This window comes from Crocuta crocuta, unplaced genomic scaffold (genome assembly GCF_008692635.1).
Source record: "Crocuta crocuta isolate KB4526 unplaced genomic scaffold, BGI_CrCroc_1.0 scaffold36, whole genome shotgun sequence".
Taxonomy (NCBI): Eukaryota; Metazoa; Chordata; class Mammalia; order Carnivora; family Hyaenidae; genus Crocuta; species Crocuta crocuta.
Genome location: NW_027532203.1, coordinates 1,076,074 through 1,098,798, shown reverse-complemented (window position 1 = coordinate 1,098,798; position 22,725 = coordinate 1,076,074). Strand labels below are relative to the sequence as shown.

At 35.6% G+C, this 22,725-nt stretch overlaps 1 pseudogene; it reads left to right on the top strand.

Annotated features, from left to right (window-relative positions):
• Positions 1 to 18,010, top strand: part of LOC144242580 (glyceraldehyde-3-phosphate dehydrogenase pseudogene) — a 43,115-nt pseudogene extending 25,105 nt beyond the window's left edge.
• The last annotated feature ends 4,715 nt before the right edge of the window (positions 18,011 to 22,725 follow it).

The window sequence follows — 22,725 nt, the reverse complement described above, 5'->3', positions numbered from 1 at the left end:
GGGAGGGGCAGAGAAAGAGAGAGAGAGAGAGAGAGAGACCGAGACACAGCATCTGAAGCAGGCTGTAGGCTCCAAGCTGTCAGCACACAGCCTGATGTGAGCTTGAATCCATGAACCATGAGATCATGACTTGAGTTGAAGTCATATACTTAAACAACTGAGCCACCCAGGCACCTCAATCATTATATTTTCTAATTTTCCTTGCCATTTTTTAACCTGTAGGTTATCTGGATATATATTTAATATTTACTTTTGAAATACTTGGAGGTTTTCTAAATTTTTCTAAGTTTCAAAATTTCCAGTTTTGAGTCCTCCGATTCAATTCCCCTGTGATTAGGTAACGTACTTTGTATGATGCCAAACCTTTTAACATAATTGTGATTTGTTTTATGACCCAGCATATGCTTTTTCTTGTAGACTGTTCTATGCATACTTGAAATGAGCATTCTTTCGCCTGTGATTGGATGGAGTGTTTTATAAGATCCAGTTCAAGTTGACTGATAGTGTTATTCAACTCTTGTGTAAAATTACTGATTTTCTACCATTTTTTTTAGTGAGATTGGCATATTGAAATATTGAGTATAATTGTGGAATTGTATGAGTCTCCTTTCAATTTTATGACTTTTAGCTTCACATATTTTGAAACTCTGTTATAAGATGCATATACACTTATAATTTATGTATTTGTCCAGCACCTAGTCTCTTGTATCACTATGAAATATATATTTTGTTCCCAGTCATATTTCTTGTCCAATCGCCTACTTTGCCTGACATTAATTTTGCCCTTCTGAGTCTAAGATTCCTGTTTACATGGTATATTTTGTTCCATTTCTTTACCTTCAGACTATTTGTGTCTTTGAATGTAAAGTGTTTCCAAGGTAGATAGTATATGGTGGGAATTTGTTTTTTTATCCTGTCTAAATTATATGTAGGGAGATGATGAGGGGATAAACGAATGTAAGAGAAATCTGGATTCTGAGGAAATCATATGAGAAAGAGAGTATGAGGAACCCCTTAAAAAAAAACAAAAAAAAAAATAGGAAAGGTGCCAGGCAACTACAACATATTGAGGAATGTAGGAAAGGTTGAGGAGACACACACACACACACACACACACACACACACACAGATACTATATATAAAAAATGGCAAATAAATTGTAAAGGTTACATTACATTTGAAATTCCTTCTTGGATGAAATGAGATAATATTCCAATTATACCGATACACTTCAATAAAGGTAGTCTACACAATTAAATCTTGGGGGATTTAAGAAAAGGGACAGCATGAGTGTGCAAAAAGTAGCTGATGAGAGAATATGAGGACCAAACCCTCAAACCAGCAATTAAGGCAGTGAAACGGGAAGAATAACTTAGAGCCCTGCTGATTATGAGAAAATTCAGTCCTAAACTTAGTTCTCATCTGCACCCCTTCTCCAACCCTGGTTATCAGAATTCTCCACAGCATACGAAGTAGTGGTCCCAGCCCGCATCTCAGGATATTATTGGAAAGGGTAACTCCAGAATACTGGTGTCCACCCAGGAATGCCACAGTACACAAACTCTACTGAGATGACACCCTTGTTTTGTGTACCAATTGCATTTCTGATTATAAATCATACACAAATTATACAATAGTTTATGTGGGGCCATTACCTGCAATAGACCTAGAAATGTATTTTAAAGATGTGTTCAAATTTCAAAAGTTTTAAAATATCACTTGTACCATACAATGGAATACAACTTGGCAATCAGAATGAATGAAATAATGCCATTTACATCAGTGTGGATGGAAGTGGAGGGCATTATGCTAAGTGAAATTAAGTCAGTCAGAGAAGGACAGATATCATGTGTTTTCACTCATATGTGGATCTTGAGAAACTTAACAGAAGCCCATGGGGGAAGGGAAGGGGAAAAATAATTAGAAACAGAGAGGGAGAGAGGCAAACCATTAGAGACTCTTAAATACAGAGAAAAAAAACCTCAAGGTTGAGGTTGATGAGGATTGGGGGAGAGTAGAAAGTGGGTGATGGGCATTGAGGAGGGCACTTGTTGGGATGAGTCCTGGATGTCGTATGTAAGCGATGGATCACAAGAAGCTACCCCAAAACCAAGAGCACACTGTATATACTGCATGTTAGCCAATTTGACAAGAAATTATGTTAAAAAAGTATATCACATGTATGGTTTGAGGAATTTAAAAAAATTATAGTTTTCTCTACTGCTGCATCTGGTTTTGAATTTTTAATATCTTATTAAAATATGTTTGTCACATTTTTTGTTGTGAAAATTATTTTATGTATTCAGTACAAATAATTTGATGGTGCTGTTAAAATTCTAAATTACTGTATGGCATAAACTTAAATATATTTCACTCATAGATCTCTGGAATAATATTTTCAAATAGCTGTGAGAAAGCTACAATGGAAATAACAAGGTAAAATTAAGCATAAGATCATTGATTTTTGACAGGAAAACAAAGTTAATGACAGGAAAATGACACAGTCATTGAAGAAATCAAGTCAAATACCTCAGGCCACAGGCTGTCCTGATCATTTAAGACATTAGCTTATAATAGATTGTCCAATTAAATCTAGCTAACGAAAACTCGTATATTATGTTAATAAGGCACTGTCATTTTTACTTGTTTGTCTCTTCATTTGAAGCACAGTTTTATCATAAGTCACAAAACTTTCAGCCATTGGTTTCCCCATTTGACTGCAGCTGACCTGACAAATGGAATTGACACAATAAAAATAATTATCTTCCCAGTCGTCTATCAGCTTAACAAAATAATATCTTAGTGTTGAAAAGTTTAGACGTTTAACTATATTTTACAATTTCTTTAAATTTCTTTCATCTACAATTTCCTGTGAAACTACGTAAATTTACTGATCAAGAGTCTTATTGTACTAATGTTATGAACCTTTTTTTAAATTCCTATAAATTCTTTCTTTATGTTCTACTTGTCACAAAACTGTCCATGAAATAATTGATATTTGGGAGTTTGTGGACTCATAGAAAGTAATTTACATGTTGCTTATGACAGCTTTTTATATATATATTTATTTATTATATGCATTTGTAAGCATTTTTTTGTCATAAGCTGAATTTAAATTTAAAAACTTACTATTGCTATGAATTTTTCTATTTTTTTCTTTTTCAGGATGCAGGTTTCTAAGTACAAAGAGACACTAAAAGTGAGACAAATTAGTCTCTCTAACAGGTCAATAAAAATGGTAGAAAAAAGAGAATTAAATTTCATATGCTTTAATTTGGTAGGCTCTTACTATAAATTTTACTTGCATTGTTTTATGGTGCTTAGTAAGCATTTTCCATAGTGTATTTCACTTAATTTTTATCACAATCATGCAAGAATGTCTCCTAATGTTGTATTTTTATAGATGTGACAACAAAATGAAGAATATTACGTACTTTGTTCACAGTTTAAGTACCAGAATTCAGTTTAGGTGTACAGAGCTCTATATATCTATGTTGCGTGTGCGTGTGCGTGTGTGTGTGTGTGTGTGTGTATACACGATGGATCCGATACTTTGGTGAAGAGGCTACATGTTCTTGCAAAAAAACTTGTCACTTACATTCTTTACAGAGTCCTTATCTACTCATAAACAATTTGCATCAAATGCAAGAAAATGTTTTTTCATGTATTGAAAGTGTTCTATTATTAGTTCCTTTTAACCTTAAGAATTCCCTTTGGCCTCTCACCTGTTTCTCTTGCCCAGAACACTTTCCTCAGCTTAATGCAGCTCAGGGGGCTCCTGGGAAACATTATTAAATGGATGGAGAAGATTTATGGGTCTGTTTTACCATCACCGGCTCTCTCTTGTATTGATCTAGTGTAGCAGAGAGAAACCTTTTACAATTTGCATGGCCTTTAAAGCCTTCCTCCTAAAATAAAGTTTATCTCGAACTAAGCTTCTGAGTTTTAATTAGCAATTAAGAAGCAGCTGTGTTCGTTTTTCAAAACCTTCCCCATCCAGCTTACATATTAGTGCCTGTTCCATTGATTATGTGGGCTCACGAACAACGTCCATTATCAATAGCAAATAGTGATACAGTCTCAGATGTCCACTTTGCTGTTCTTTTAGTATCATCTATGCTGGTCCATACGTGTTCTTTGATCTCTGTTTCTGATGATCCCATTTCCATCTCTGTCAATACTTCATTTTACTCCTTTATTTCTTCTCTCAAATGACTGATTTCCAAGGTGTTTGGTTTTGTTTTTGTAGAGTCATTTGTATTTCTTCTAGTTTGTCTTGATTTTTTGTTGCCGGTTTCATTGCTTTTAGTTTCATTTGTGTCAATTGAGTGATTAATGTCCTTTCTCTGATTATTCATCTACATATATTCACCAAATAATAATTAATTCTATATTGGGCACTGAATATCCAAAGCTGAAAAAATATACCAATCTTTGAGAGATTCATTGGGGAGGAGACATGCATAAAAATGAAATACCAAAGCTACAAAAGTGGCAATCAATGGTTTATTACCTACACTTATGGGTGTTACAGAGCCATGGAAGATGGAACATCTAACTTCACCTGAACAATTCAGGAAGTGCTTCCTCAAGGTCAAAAAGCTTTTGCTGAATTGTGAAATGGCTAGTATTTAACCTGGGAGATAATAATAAAGCACCTTTCAGGCAGAAGGAAATTGTCCTCCAAACTTTACTTGGCTTCACTGAAGGCAAAAGAAGCAAGGTAACCTCTGGAAAGTGTTTGGAGGTGAACACACGTTCATGCTCACACATGGCAAGAGAAAGGCTGGAGGGCTGGGTGAGAGGCTAATGAGGATTCTGCCCAGAGCAGAGCGGCCTAGGTGGTGTGCCCTGCCTGCCGACCCTTAGGATAAAAGGTGAGGCCCACCTTGAATTTGTATTGATTTTGTATTGTCACGAAGTGATGGTGAATTTTATGTGTCGACTTGACTGGCCAACGGATGCTCAAATTAAACATTATATCTGGGTATGCCTATGAGAGACTTTTGGATGATATTAGAATTGGTGAACTCAGTACCATAGATTGTCTTCCCCAATGAGTCCTTCATCCAATCAGTTGAGAGCATGAATAGAACAAAAGACAAAAGAAGGAGACTTACTCCTTTTAATTCTTGCCTATTACTTGAGGTGGTACATTGATTTTCTACTGTCCTTGGTGCTCCTGATTTACAGGACTTCAGACTTGAACTCAATGACATGATTGACTTTCCTGGGTCTCCAGTTTGTAGATGGCAAACCTTAGCACTTCTTAGACTCCATAATTATGTTAACAAATTCCTTATGATAAATTTCTTCCTATGTATTCAGCCCATTTGCTCTGTTTCTCTGGAGAACACTAATACACAAAATCTGGTGAATTTGTTCTTTAAAATCCTATGTCTTTGCTCAACTGCTTTAGCATTGTGAAGATAAGGAAAACATTAAAGGAATTGTCTCTCATTCAATACATTTTACGATTTGTTTTTACTACCCAAAGAGTGAAATGTTTTCTTTAGACAATGACAATGGAAACACATAATCTGTAAGAGAGAATAAACTATTCAAAAGTGTCCCATTGATTTCAATTAAATTATCTTGATAGGTTTCTGCATAACTTTAAAAAAAAAGCTTCCCTACAACATCAATGCTCATTGACATTGGATGTTGAAAAACACCTATTACTGACCTAGAAAAATATCTCAGAGTTTAGTAGGCAGGGTATTGAAGGTCAATAGTTTTAGACCATGTTCTAATTCAAACAGACCAACTCCTAAAAGATATTTTAACTAACACATTTTGTTTCAATGCCCATTTAAATTGTTTTAACATGTCTTTTAATGTACTCATAAATGATTTTCAGCTATTTAGCCTCTGCACAGACATTTTAACTTTTACATCAAATAAATACAGAATTTAGCATCATTGGAATAGAACATATACTGAAAATTTTAATTTTTGCCTCAATCAACACATCATGATCTCATCATCCCCTTCCTGTTGTGATTGCACAATTACATCAAAACAGGAACACAGAATAATTTTGTTGAATTACTCTGTTGATAGGATCCAGTATGATCCTTAAATATGTTACCCAGTTTTATAAAATCCAAATTAAAAAGAAAGTCTGGAAAGGAGCCATTTATTTTTAACTGGATGAGAGTTTATCCTAGCAATTTCTGGTAATTTTGGTTAACAATTTCTTTGGACATGGTAATCTCAAATGGTTTTGTTTGTTTGTTTGTGTTCTTTTTTAATGGTAAGTGTGAAATTTGCAGCTGTTTTTAGGTAGGAAAACACCATTCACATACTGTATGTGATCTCACTGGAGATTGAGATGTCTCCCCTAGAAACGTTATCCTTTTTAATTACAGGGAATGCTCCCATGCTTCCCTAGTGAAAAGGCAAAACACCTTGGTCTTGTCCTTAAAACTGTGGGGCGGAGCTTAACTGCCCCATAACTGATGTGCATCTCCGTGTAAGCGCTTTTGCTGTCTAAGCCTAATTTCGTCCCTTCCTCTTGAGGTACTTTTTCACTTAGACCCTTTCTGAAACCCTCTCTATTTCTTTAATTGCCCATTTCAGAAGGGAGTCCACCAGATTTTTGTCAGATTTTCTTTCATTTCTGATTCCCTTTGTGGCTCGGCTGAGTCCAGGCCACGAATGAGCGGAAGCAGTGGAGGGAGATGCACCACCTTGTGGGATTCAGTCCCTCGCTCTTCCTCGTCGTCCGCTAGGATCCTACTGTCTTCTGCGTCTCACCCAGATTACATATATCTTCTGCATAAATTTGTTAATATTATTTTTTTGATGATTCATGAATATTAAAAGTCTATTTTACCAAGACAGAAGGGACGCTATAGTGCCCTCTACACCAGCTCCTGGTTCTCAGTTCAGAAGCCACAGGACACACGATTACAAGCAGGATACGAAAGTAACTTTAGCAATTCTTCTGTAAGTCCTGCAAAGTTGGTGGCTCTGAGACAGAGGCCAGATTTGCTCTTTTCAGTTAGAAAGATCATTTTTACTTCACCAATAACCGCACATGAACTAGAAAAGTCAATCCACTTGTTATAAAGACCACAGGCAAATTTTAAATTATTATATTAAAGACAAGATCTTTCTGAAAAAGGACATTTTAGTATGAATTTCTCATACACGTTTCATTCAGAGTAACCTGCCTTATGTAGCCCAGATAATGGGAAGAATATGGGGGATATTTTTTCTTAAAAAATTACTTTCTTTAGTTTCAGCTCTCAATTAAATACTACTGATTTTCTACCTGAAGGAGTATTACCTTACATAGCGAAATATTTCTAGGTGTCAATTTTTTAAAAATTATTTTAATTTATTTATCATCCAATGTTAACTTTCTTAGGCATGATTTACCTATGAAACAAATATTTACTAGACTTAGTTTAAAGAAAATATTTTCAGTTAAAAGTGAAAGCATAGGAGTCAGCATAGGTATCATGCTTTCATATGGTTTGATATGGATTTTCGGTTCTAAAGTTACATACACATAAACTACTGATCTCTAGTATTATGAGTACTTGGGTTAATTTTTCTTAGTAAGCCGCAAGCCCCGGATGCAGGTTCTGTCCTTGCTTTGATATAATTAGATTTAGTGAAGAGTCTGCCATTCACCAGCTGTCCACACCTAGGAGAGCCACCCAACATTGCTGTCTTGGTTAATGATCCACAAAATAACGGCACTCAATTTACAAGGTTGTTCCAAGGACAAAGTATGAGTCATATGCAGAGATCTCAGCACAGTACTGATCACTTAGCACCTGCCAGGAAGGATCAGCATCAGCATCACCATCACCATCATGAGCATCCATATGCTTCGTTAATCAGTTAACGTTTCCTCAGTCGAAGTATATAGCCTTTTTCTGAGTCCAGATCAGAGTTCAGTTATTTTTTCCTTTGTGAAATTAATATAGAAAGGATCCGACTAACTGATGAAACATAGCTTTATTTTTCTTTTACTGCTTTTCAAAGGCTGAGGATCATAAAATAAGCATTTCCAATTACAGCAGCTTTTGCCCAAAAGATATCAAAACTGACATCATGTTTCTTTGCAATAGATTCTAGTAAACTGCAGCTGATAAAGAGCATGGGCTTTGGGTTACCTTGAGATGTCAAACTGTTACTGCACTTAATTAAGACACTTTCCTATCCAGTGAACAAAGGGACTTATTTTAACAAATTATGGACTCACAGGAGTAATTCTGTTGTATCCCAAGTATTTTTTCAATGTCTAATTAGCTTAGTATCCTGACTTTCCCCTTTCCAGCACTTAGAAACTCTTGAATTCTCCATTTTGTTAATTGCCCAATAAATTTATTCTCTTTTCTGAAGAAAAAAATTGACTTTCAAAAATATTATTCTTTGAAAGTTTAGTTTAAATTTTTTTTCAGGGGCGCCTGGATAGCTCAGTTGGTTAAGTGTCTGGCTCTTGATTTCGGCTCAGGTCATAATCTCATGGTTTGTGAGATCGAGCCCTATATTGGATTCTGCGCTGACAGTGTTGATTCTTCTTGGGATTCTCTTTCTTTCTCTCTGCCCCTCCCCTGCTCATAGATGTGCACATGTGCTCTCTCTCTCTCAAAATAAATAAACTTAAATGTTTTCAGACATTTTCCTTTTTTTTCCATTTGGAAGAGTCTTAAATATGGTAAAAGAATAGTCCACAGGAGGGAGTGAAATATGTGATAATAGAGTATCAAAGAATGATGGAGACAGACAGGAGGAGTTTGACCTGTAGCCTTACCAGTCATTCTGATAAGCATATTCTTATACTTCAGTGTAGAGTAAGAGGAATACTATTTTCAATGAAGCCTAATTCAGGGTCAAGAATCCAAAGCTTTAATGGGAAAATATGTCTTCTGAAAAAGTTCCATGAATAGACAGAAATATTTCTTTTTTTTTTTTTTAATGTTTTATTTATTTTTAGGAGAGAGAGAGAGACAGCGTGAGCAGGGGAGGGTCAGAGAGAGAGGGAGTCACAGACTGAAGCAGGCTCCAGGTTCTGAACTGGCAGTCAGCACAGAGCCCGACGCGGGGCTCGAACCCACGTACCGCGAGATCATGACCCAAGCAAAAGTTGGACGCTTAACCGACTAAGCCACCCAGGCGCCCCTAGACAGAAATATTTCTTTTAAAAAATTATTTGACTAATGTTAAACTTATTACTATTTAGACATAACCTCAACATTTAAATAGTACTTACGTAAACTAACACATAGAAAACGTATGTCTATAACCGAAGCATTTAAAATTGATAGCACACTTAATAAATTAAGCTTTTTGCAAGTCCAGGTCATTATATGTTGCAAATATTAGATTCAAACATTTTAAATCCTCTTAAAGTTAGACGGGAAGCACAATGATTATATTTAGCGCCCTCCAAAGTGCAATAATAACAATGTCTGTTAAATACAGAGTCATCATCATGATTTTCCTTCTTCTTTGATTGTTTAGCTTAATGTTTTTCATTCTCAGCTCCAATTCCAACACCTCTGACTCTGTAAACTTCAACATCCATGCAGTTTATTTTGTTGTATCAGAAGTCAACACACACACATGAGCTCGCATACACACACACACACACACAGACACTCACACACACACAAAGAGTCAACCCTTTTAGATGCTCTCTGTTCTCAATTGAAGTGACTTTATTCTTTCAGATTATTTATAAATAATCTGTCCATTTTTAGGAAAAAAAAATCTCAAACTTAGGTCTTAAATACAACTCAGGGATCAACTGTTTACACAAGTCTAAAGATGCAGTTAGAAGAATTATCCTTCTTAAGTACATATGAATGAATTAAGTTGTCTGAGTGTATAATTGCACTAGTGACTCTCATTTTCTTCCTTTTTAAATTTTTTTTGTGTTTTTTTTTTAATTTTTGAGAGACAAAGAGAGCACAAAACCAGGGGAGGGGCAGAGAAAGAAAGGGAGACACACAATCTGAAGAAGGCTCCAGGGTCTGAGTTGTCAGCACAGAGCTGGATGCAGGGCTCAAACTCACCAACGATGAGATCATAACCTGAGTTGAAGTTGGAGGCTTAACCTACTGAGCCACCCAGGCACCCCTTATTTTCTTTCTTTATATTGAAATATCCTATCTGCCTTTCTTTTGTTGTTGTTTTAATGTATTAACAAGAAACATTATTACCCAGTTTCAAGTAGATGGAAGGTGAGTCTAGCTATAACTTCCTACATCACTAAAAGGATGGCACTGCCATGCTTATTGCCATGTGCCCCAAAGGCTGTCCCTCGGTACTTTTTTATCTAGTGGGGGACAGAAATCTAAAGATAGAGAGGTGATATGAACCTCTTTTCTCAAATCATTGGCAGGGCTGGGATAGCACAATTTTCTGCTATTCAAATTGTCTTTACTCTGGAAGAGCATACGAATTGAAGTGGGGATCTCATACCCAGAGGTGCCATGACTCAAATAGCCTGACAGAAACTATGGATACTCTCAGAAATTATCCAAAGTAACACAATTCACAACTATCACCTTATAAAAAAAAGAAAAAAAAAAACAATGTGTGAATGAGCAAATAAGTAAACATATTGGAACGCCTGGGTGACTCAGTTGGTTAAGCATTTGACTTCAGCTCAGGTCATGATCTCACCATTCTTGAGTTCGAACCCTGCATCAGGCTCTGTACTGAGAGCTCAGAGCCTGGAGCCTGCTCCAGATCTTGTGTGTTCGTCTCTCTCCACCCCTCCCCTGCTCTCTCTCTCTCTCTCTCAAAAATAAATAAACATTAAAAAATTTTTAAAGTATATAAATAAAATGTATATATACATATCCAAAATGTTCTGTATTCCAAACAGCACTTCTTCCCCCACCATCCTTCCTTGATATCTAAACATATGCCTAAGACATATCACCTTATATGTATACTGGTTAGTGTTCTATGTTGGAGCATCACTATCTCAACCCAGAAATGGCATATGGCCATGCAAGATATAGAACGGATAGAGAGAAATCCTAGTCTCACTTCTTAATTTGAAGACTGAAAAGGTGGCATTATAAAAACCTTTTAATATAGGACCAGAGCCATAATTATATGGACAGTAAAGAAAATTCTGTACTAAAAAATTAAAGTAGAAGTAGTATAATAAATAAAAACATACCCTCTGTGTTTATTTGTATTCTCTAAATTGGATCATGTACCTAAGTCTCTTGGATATTTTGAGATAATTTAGTTCATCAAATCATTTAAATTAAAATGGATTTTAAAATATTCGAATAGGAAAATAATGAAAATGTTCACCTAGTGCTGTCAGTTTCTGAATTCTAGCTAAGACAAAAGTACATGGAAAATATATGAATATTTCATAATAATGTGAAATAGTGCTTTTTACGGATTACTAGAATGCTAAATTTTTAGTGCAAAGCATGATTTTTCTCTCTAATGCAATAATCTTTTAAAATCAGAGCCATTGTTAAATAAGAATCTTAATATATATGACATTTCTGCAGATTACTGTGTTTATAGCTTTAAAATTGAGCAGCTGCCAAATGAAATATTTCAGCTCAATTTACATTTCTACTGTGGCTGTTTTCTCCGCTCACCCATGGCTTTCTGATGGCAAACATAACTCTCAGTGTGAAGAAATGCGCTCACTTCTGTTTTCCCTCATCAACAGGAAAACTCATTATGTGTTTTATCTTGAGAAGGGTATCATAATTTTGAAGCACATATTATTTGCATGGCCTCAAGTTTTGAAGGATAGAAAAGTGAATATATATGGTATATGTAATACTGATATATGGTAAATATGTATAAATGTATATTTTATATAAAAGTAAAAAACAATTTTACTCAATGAGTATTATTTGCGAAAATTGACCAAAGCCATTGAGATCTTCAGTTCTTGGTGGTAGATGACTGGTATAAATTCTGGTTAACCTGACTCACATAACAGATGATATGGGTACCACACAGTTAAAGGGAAGGTTAAAGAGACAGATGCAGGGTAAGGACAGGGACCATGAAAACAAGGGCCCGGAAATGCAGTGAAATTGTACTGCAGGGCAGTGGTGGTGTCACGACTCAGACCTGGGTGGTAGCTGGTGTCCTGGACCTGACTTATGAACGAATGCTTCCTTGTTTCTGGCCTTTTCGTCACTTGCTCCAGGTTGAAATACCTCAACGACGCATATTAGATTCCTAGGGCTGTCGTAACAAATTACTACAAGGCCGATGGCTAAAACAACAGCTATTCACTCTCTCACAGCTCTAGAAACCAGAAACCCCAAATCAAGGTGCGGGTAGTGCCACATTCCCCTCAAAGGATTCCAGGGAAGAATTGTCCCTGGTATAAAAGATAATAATCTGGTGTAAAAGATAATAATCCAACATTTGTGTATACTATGAAATGAACACCACAAGAAGTCTGCTGACCAATGGTCACCATACCAGTTACAAACTTTTTTTCTTATTTTGAGAACTTTCAAGTTTGACTCTCTTGTGTCACATGCTCACGTTCTGGATACCATATGGGACTCTGTGGGCCTGCCATCGCATAGAGTTCTCTTGGACAGCACTGTTGTAGAATATTCTGGAACAACAACAAAAAAGAGGTTTCACTTTTGGACATCCAACAATAAAAAGGGCTACAATTATCAATTACAAGTAAACTCAGTATTTATTTCCATCATCACCAGGTTAGTTGTTTTTTATACATTTAGATATGAGTTCACGGCCAGCCCTGCCTCAGTCAGCTCCGCTGCTGAAGGGCTCACATATGGCCTTCTCCACCCTCATGGTTGGCTGTTCGTGAAAAATTAAAGAACTTACTGCACAGACAAATTATTAGGCAGTAGCTGCTCGTGTGTTTCCCATCTTCACATGTGTGCTGCACTATAAAACCCAGCCACCTACTTGAAGGAGAAATTGACTATGAAAAGCTCAGTTATAGTCTATATGTATGCAGATTTCCAGGCTGCTATGCATGACCTGAGCCAGCTGCTTTGTTATGTTCTTATTTCCCCCAAAGTCAACCAACGTGGTTGCTACATCTAAGCTGAGTTGTTGCGGCTCGGATAATTATACTCAATTATAAATTTCCCAAGACTGTGGCTCTATACTACTAACCTAGCATTGCAAGGCATAAAAATTCCATTGCAAAAATAATGAAGATTATTCAAAATTAGAAGATGAAATAGCCCTCAGACCAAAAAAACTTTTTTCCTCCAGACTTTACAATAATGATTCTTTTCCATTTTGTAATGTTTATTGTTAAATTCTAACAATAGAAATATTATGTTTTCAAAGTAGCCTACTCTTCTCAAATTAGACACATTCTCAAATGTCTCAGATGTGACTACTTATATTTAAAATATTCTTCCAGGGGCAACTGGGTGGCTCAGTCTGTTAAGCGTCTGACTCTTGGTTTCGGCTCAGGTCATGATCTCACAGCTTCATGAGTTCAAGCCCCACATCAGGCTCTGTGCTGGCAGCATGGAGCCAGCTTGGGATTCTCTGTCTCCATCTCTCTCTACCCCTCTCCACTCATGCTATCTCTGTCTCTCTTAAAATAAATAAACTTAAAAAAATAAATAAAATATTCTTTCTGTTTTCTGTGGTAAGTTTCTTTTCTAATGTGTGATTAGGTTATGCAGATTTATTTCCTGAATTTACCCTTTATTGTTCTCTAATATTTGGTAAAATTTTAAATTTACTATTCAAATTTGAGAATAAATGACTAGATTAATAACATTTGATAATTTAAATTAACTTCCCCACCCCATGTAAAAAAATATTTCTACATGTGGGTCACCAGTAAATGCAGAATTATGATGATTAAGTCCTGATCCTGGTTATGTTGTAGAATAGGTATGGGTGAAACGTAAATATACATGCATTTTTTCAGGTTGGGGAAGAAGGATAGCCAAAATAAAAATTAATTAATTAATTAATTAAGTCATATAATTTAGATGGTTTCATATGACTAGATGATCAATTTTGCTGCAAATGTGATGGGTATTTTAATATTAAATCAAACGATACAAGTTTACTTTTTTTCAAAATATTTAGAAAAGGGGTAATATGAAGATAGTGTGTCCTTTCATGCTAAATGTATAATAACAATATTTTTTCCTGATAGTAATGTGTAGCATTCTGGTTTTATGTCTATTACATAAAGATAGAAGAAAATTTTGTATACTGTAACTAAAATCATTTACTAACAAAATATGCCGTTTCCCTGCTCAATTTGGTTAAGAACAAACAAAACAATATGAAGCAAATATTTTGTCAGAGCACTTGTTGGCTTGTATTTATCATATTGTCAAATATAATAATAATTTCCACTTAACTTGAAGTGTTGGTTGAATGATTACTTAAAAAGAATCTTAAAGGAGAAAATATGTCAACTAATGGAAGATTAAATGAGATAACTATTAATCCATTTTCAAATTGAAGTTTTGCGATTGTACATAATGGACCACGCACCAACATGCATTCACCATCTGATTCATACCAAGCAGTACCCACTTAAAAGCAATATTTAAGTAGGACAGGGAAAATATCTGCTAGAAGAAAAATTGCAAATTTCATTAGATTGAAGTGTTTATATTTTTTCCATTAAATTAAATGAGAAAAAAATTAAATAAGCTCAATTTATAAGTAAGGATGAGTAATTGGAAATGAATTTCCCAAAGAACTTTACAAATATAATTCATCTCCTTTTTTTATTGTTGCCTTAAAGGAGTATGAGGAAAGCATTTTTGCATTTCTCAAGTGAAATAGTTTTCTCTACTTTGAGCCAAACAAATGTACCATGTTGCACTACATGGCCATTTGTGTTCAGATATCTTAGCTGGCACTAAACGAGGAACACCCCTCCTTAATAAGAAGCTGTGCCTGAAATGTGTGGAGACACATCGACAGTCACACTGATCCCCTCATGAAAGCTAGAAGCCAGATCTCATCTTAATAAAAAATGATAAGAAAATATTGGAGAAAATGAGTTGCATTGGAATGGAATCCAACAATGCCTCAACAACCTAAAATATTAAAAAATTATTTACTGTGAACAGCTACATGAAAAGTCCGAGATATTTCTCATAAGGAGATATTCTAAGACTGTCTATGGCAGAAAGTAATAGACAGCATAAAAAAATAGGTTTCAGGGATTTATGAAGAATAACCTCAGCAGTCTCTCTGTCAGCTTTCAGTCTTCTTTCATATGAGCTAAGTGTAGGTTTATAAGGTTGGAGTTTTCAATAAGCAATTCCATCCATATTTATTTAGAATGCCAACAATTTGAATATTTCTTGTGGATTGTAAAATGAGTACATAGAGGAAAACATTAATTATCACCAATAAATGTGTAAATTCATGAGATGGTGTGGCCTGTATATTTAAAATTTTATGTAAAATTAATAAATTATTTTTCTATGTACACAAAAACCTCCACAAACTATGTATATGACAATATTACTAGAAAGAGATGTGTTCCCTTGCTCATTCACTCATTTATTTATTCATCTCAAATAATGTGTGAAACCCCCACATGTATCTTACTGGGGTTCAAACCACTGATAAAGCATGGTCACAACGACAACAAATGTAGAATTTTGTAGCTGCACACTGTTTGTGACAGAATGGAAAATTTGAAAATCTGAAATATTCACCTGCCCCCCATCTACTGGCAGATAAGTTACATCAAATATTATTTTCTATTATTTTGAAATTCAAAAAAAGAAAGAAATCTGTGAAGGAACTGCTTCCTAGGCATGCACACACACATACACACACACACACACACACACACACACACCTCACACACACACACCACACAAGAGAAGTATAAACAAATACTCAATGAAAGAAAAACCCATGGCTATTGGTAAGAGAAAGCAATTGGTTTGGAGAAGTTTTTTGGGACAAAAAACTAAACCAGCCCTGCGGTCTGCAGAATTTGGAGAACTGATCCTGAGATACTTCTTACAGATATAACTGTCATAGAGGAAACTCCTAGAATCAAAAGTAGGGCAGGAAATGAATGTCTAAAGTGCAAAATTAAACAATGGATTTAAGGAAAGAGAGAATAGAAGAAATTGGAGAGCCACAGTGTGAGAGAAAGAAATGGACAGCGATTTTCAGAATTGAAGAAGACCTGATTCCACAGATCCAGAAGGCATGAAATTTTTGAATTAAAATGAACAAAATGTACAACTGGACACATTTTATTAACAGGGAAAGCATTGGAGGCAAAATTTTAAGGCNAAGTCGGACGCTTAACCGACTAAGCCACCCAGGCGCCCCACAAAGTAAAGACATTTAGAAAGATAGTTTTCTCAACAAGAGGCATTTAAGCCAGAAGATGGTAATATAATATCTTTATGTGCTGTAATGAATTAAATATCTTCTCTGAATTGCATACCCAGAAAAACTATCTTTCTAGTCCAAGGTGAATATACACAGAAACAAAATCTTTGTTAACCTCAATATGCCTATGCTATTTCAGTAAGAAGTACAATGCAGGAAAATTTGGCAAATAATTGCAGAGGAAAGTCTGGACAATAAATAGGGAGATAATTCTGAAGCAAGTAATTGAGACTATAATTTTAAAGAGACTCATAATTTTTTTAATTAAATAAAAAGAGTGCTATCCGGCACACTAGAGGCTTGCATTTGAAGGGCTATGTTTTCTCTGAAAGAGAGAGAGAGGGTGCATGTGAGTGAGGGGAGAGAGAAAAGGAGAGAGAGAGAGAGAGAGAGAGAGAGAGAGAGAGAAGCGGGGTTCATCCCAGGCTAATGTTTTTAGCCAAAGTGGGGGCTCATGCTCACTCAATGTGAGACTCAAACTCATAAACTGTAAGATCATGACCTGAGCCAAAGTCAGTCAGATAATGACTAAGCCACCCAGGAGCCCTGAAGGGCTATTTAGAACGATCTTTTGGCTCTCTACTGCTCCCAGTTGGACGGACGGCTGCATTTTTTGGTGCAGTGCCAGCGGTGTGCTTGAGACACAATAGTGAAGGTTGGAGTAAATGGATTTGGCCATATTGAGTTCCTAGTCACCAGGGCTGCTTTTAACTCTAGCAAAGTGAATATTGTCATTATCAATGACCTCTTCATTGACCTTACCTACATGGTATATGGGTTCCAGTATTATTCCACCCGCAGCAAATTCAAAGGCAGTCATAGCTGAAAATAGGAAATCTGTCATCAATGGAGCCCATCTTTGTCTGCCAGGAGGGACAACCCACCACCGTCAGATGGGGTGATGCTGGAACTGAGTATCCTGTGGAGTACACGGGGGCCTTCACCCCATGGAGAAATATGGGGCTCATTTCAAGGGTGGGGCCCAGAGGGTCATCATCTATTTCCCTTCTCCTGATGCCCCCATGTTTGTGATGGGTGTGAACCATGAGAAGGATGACAATACATTTAAGAATGGTAAGTAATGTCTCCTGCACCACCAACTGCTTGGTTGCTCTGGCTAAGGTCATCCATGACAATTTTGGCATGGTAGAGTGACTCATAACCACAGTACATGCCACCACTGTCACCCAGAAGACCCTCAGATGGTCCCTCTAAGAAGATATGGATTGATGGCTGAAGGGCTGCCCAGAACATTATCCCAGCTTCTATTGGTGCTTTCAGGCCTATAGGCAAGGTCATCCCTGATGACCTTCCTGAATGGGAAGCTCAAGGCTTTCCATATCCCCAACCCCACCATATCAGTTGTGGATCTGACCTTCCACCTGGAAAAGCTTACAAATACTATGACATCAAGAAGGTGGTGAAGCAGGTATCAGAAGGCCCCCTCAAGGGCATGCTGGGCTCCACTGAGAACCAGGTTGTGTCTTGCAACTTTAACAGCAATACCATCTCTTCCACTTTTGATCCCAGGGCTGGGATTGCTCTCAGTGACCATTGTGTCAGGCTCATTTCTTGGTATGACAATAAATTTGGCTACAGCAGCCAGGTGATAGACCATATGGCAAACATGACTTTCAAGGAGTAAAAGCCCCCTGGACCACTACGAGAGCAAGAGGAAAAGAGAGGCCCTTAGCTTTGAGGTGTCTTTCCCCAACTCATCCCCCAATACATGAAAGTCTCATGATCTCTACAAGGTCTCCATACCAGACCCCTTGCAGAAGTGGGGGTGGAGGTGCTTCTGGAGCCCTGCCTTGTCTCATACATCAATAAAGTATACTGTACTCAACCAAGAAGAATAAAAATGAAAAATAAATAAATAAAAAGATCTTTTGACCTATTCAAAAATTGGTGAAAATTCTTAAATTGCTTGTTTGAAATGATAATTACTTTCTATTGGATTCTAGTAACATTACCGCACAATAGAAGGCTGTAAAGATTTTATCAAGTAGAATTGACAAGCCCTGACATTATATGAAAATTGAAATCCCTTAAAGGTGTAAGAGTAAATATTAGATGTGAATGTTGTAATGTTTTTTAGTGTAAGATTATTGAATGATAACGTGCACAAAGTAACCTGTTAGCCAATGTTAGATGTCATCATTTTCATCCTTACTGTTTTCACCAATGGTCTTGCATGGAAATCATGGAAATCAAAATAGAGTAAAATCAAGATAACATCTCATAAAGTCTATGGAATAATATAGGATTGATGAATAAATAATAAAATTTCAAGGAAACAGGAAAATCTTTATGGAGGAAGTCATGTATAAGCCAAGATGTGAGATCAAAAGGAGAGAGTCTGTGCATTCTTTAGTCTTCTAGTGATTAGTATAGCTGGTGTGGCAGTTGATTTTATGTGTCAATAAGACTGGCCTTGGGGTGACCAGAATACCATTATTCCTGTCTGTGTCTATGACAATTTTTTTCTGAATGAAATTAGGTTTTCAATCAGTGAACTTAGTAAAGTAGCATGCCATACCCAATATGGGGGGTTTGGGGAGGAGGGCCTCAACTAATCAGTTGAAGGCCTAACTACAACAAAGTATCAAGGAAGGAGAAATCCATCTCTCTTTTCCTGCCTCATGATTGATCTGGAATATTGCCTCTCATCTTCTCCAGTCCCTAGAATGGGATTTATCCCATTTATCATTGGCTTTCTGGGGTCTTTAGCTTGTAGACTTGAAGATGGTGGGAGTCTTCAGCTTCAGTAATCACATGAGACAATTCCTCATAATAAGTCCTTCCCTCCCTCTCCCTCTCTCTCTCAGTATAGATAGATAGATAGATAGATGATAGAGAGATTGATGGATCAATAGATAGATGATAGACATGGAAATTGGTATATGTTGAAATGCAATGATACATATTGATATGTGTTTATTGATATATATGATATACATATATGTTTTTATGTGTATATATATAAAAGAGTATATATAAACATATGATGTATGTTTATATGTGTATATATAAAAGATTATATATTATATTTTATATATATGTGTATATATAAAAGATTATATATATATGATATATGTATATATATATCATATATATAACCTTTTATATGTGTGTACATATATAAAAGATTATATATATATATATATATGTATATATGTAATCTTTTCCTCTGGAGAATCCTGTGAAATGTAGCTGATCATAAGTTTTTAATGTAGGGCAGCATTTCCCAATGGAACATCAACAAATGCGATCCAAACAAAATATTGTATGGATGTTTGTCTAGAGGTAGTTAATAGATGTATGTGTTTATATATACATACATACACACACTTTGTTTTGTTTCACATCTTAATCATACAAAAAATAAAAGTATGTTCTGTAGAACAAAAAATAACTCTCTGCATTTACAATGATGAATTTCAGTTTATTTACTGACTATAATGTAAATCCCTATAGGCTTAATATCTTGGAGAAATTCCTATTTAGTACACATTTTAAAAACCAGAGGAAAAGTTTATAGGCATCATTGTGCTACTTCTTGGTAGTAATGAATCCTGTTACATTTATGACCATGTTATCATATCAGTTAACGCATTTTCTGTGCAATGATGCAGTTCCACTCCCTGCATCCATCAGCAAAAAATGAATCATTTTCAAGGCATCTGCATGAATACTAAATACATCAATAGAAAATATGCAGAATCAAAATGTGAGAGATAAACCCATATTAACTGTCGCTTGACTGATACTGCTGTTCAACATTTTTCTTTTGACAACTGCATTTTCTTTTATTGTAACATCGAAGTACCTATATTTCCAAAGTTAAACTCATTTTTATGTGAATCATGCCTAATTTATCAATTGGAATCATCAGATAAGCTATTGAATACTTTTAGAGGGAAATAACGAATATGATAGGAATTACACAATCTTTCCCCATGCATTATTTGTGACCGTTTAAATTCTTTATAACTATTACTTCCCGTACAGTTCTGTACCTTGTCAGCCCATATGTGGCCAGCATCAATTTTTTTCTTGTCAAGATTGCTTTTCCACATTAGTTCCTTCCTGGGAATATCATCATGATGCTAATTGTTGGTGTCAACTATAAATTTTCATTTATCCCAGAAACATAGAAGCAATAAAAACCTAAAAGAATGTGGGAAAAGATCATTTACACTAGGAGAATCTCCAGGTGATATTATCCCACAGATAATTGTCCAGAATCAGTCTTTCTTATATTCTTTTCTCCCAAACTTCTTTTTTAATTTTTTTTTTTAAATTTACCTCCAAGTTAGTTAGCATCTAGTGCAACAATGATTTCAGGAGTAGATTCCATAACGCCCCTTGTCCATTTAGCCCATCCCCCTCCCAGAGCCTCTCCAGTCACCCTCTCTTGCTCTCCATATTTAAGAGTCTCTTCTGTTTTGTCCTCCCTCCCTGTTTTTAGAGTATTTTTGTTTCCTTTCTTTTATATTCATCTTTTATTGTATCTTCATATGAGTAAAGTCATATAGTCTTTGTCTTTCTCTGACTGGCTAATTTCACTTAGCGTAATACTCTCTAGTTCCAATCCCAAGCTTTTTTTTTTTTTTTGATGAAGTATTGACTTTGAAATCTTAAGTATTTAACATATAGCTTCTATTGTTTGACATATAACAAATATCCCTGAGATCCTTCCTTCTGAAGCAACCATTCCAAATTTCCTGTGATTATTTCAAATAAGTTAACTAGTATTTCTTGTAATAAATACACTGGAATGGACCAGTTACAGTGGAAAACATAACCTTTGTGACCATAGAATTTATTAAAGAAGTTTACTATAATAAGCTGATGATATTATTGGTTCCTATTTTGTCTATCATTTTGGCCTTCATAGTTCAGCTTCAAAAGCAAAATAGAAATAACAAAATCAATAAGTATATTATTTATGGTAACTATACTGAATCAAAATTGGAGATATTTACTTGGGTACGACATTACTGAGAGTTTTTCATGCATCTGCACTCATAATTCTCACACAAACCTGAATTGCATGTAACTAACACTCTGATTTCCTAGATGAGAAAATACACAGAGAAATGTGTTACACATGTTCACACACACAGTAAATCTTATAAGGGGGGTAGATTTACTCCTACACAGATGGGCAGAGATGGTTTCTTATCCCTCACCTTCTCTTGATTCTTATCAATGGACTTCATGAAATTATAGGATGTTTTCCTTCTATGTTTCTATGGCCTTTTTTCTTTGATTAATGTGTTGACATTACAGGAAAGAAAAGTAAAGTAGCAGCTTATCACTGTAAAGATGTTTCAATCAAATTTGGGGAATAATGGCAAACAGAAGTGAGCGTAAGGAAAAAACATGTTGGGAAAGATTAGCCGTAGTAACATTTGTACATACCTTTATTATTATTTTTTTTGGTATTTGCATAACTACTTGACTTGGAATATTTCTTGGTTTCTTGCAGTGAGAATTAGTTATCAGTTACTATTCATGTCTTATGAGCCCTAATCTCATTTGTAGCCACTAAGTAACCATCAGCTCCTTATCACCTTCCTGCTGGCATACAATCTCCCTCTTGTTAATCATTAGAGGCGTGGTTTGGAAAAACTGGAAAATCATTCTAATTAATTATATTTCAGTCATTTCTATTTTCAAATTTTGGCAAGGCACAGGCATCGATACAAACATTCTCACATAAATTTTAATTTTATTCTTTACTAGTAGAAATTTTAAGAAAGGCAAAGTCCTCTTATGGGTTTAATGTGGTTGTCTAATAAGACGTTATTTAAATAGCTAGATATTAACTTGTTTTTTCATTGAATTATCATACTATCTGTATGATATACAGATACATATACATGCTATATGTATTTGATATTTAAATAAAATATTATAAGCGATATGTCTTTTACAAATTTTCTTTGACACATGTAAGAATAAAGGCAATTTATAATAATCTTGAGATAGCATGTTATCTTAAAATAAGTAATATAACAGAAATCACGATATTACAAAAGTTACTGAATTTCTCAAATCCAAAATGAGTCTCATGCAAAATATTTATATTACAATTTTTTTGTTTTTTTTTTTTTAATGTTTATTCATTTTTGAGAGACAGAGACCAAGCATGAGCAGGAGAGTGGCAGAGAAAGAGGGAGACACAGAATCCAAAGCTGGCTCCACGCTCTGAGCTGTCAACACAGCGCCGATGTGGGGCTCGAACCCATGAACCATGACATCCTGACCTGAGCTGAAGTCAGATATTTAACATACTGAGCCACCCAGGTGCCCCTCGATGAGCCCATATTAACACATCATCATCCAAAGTCC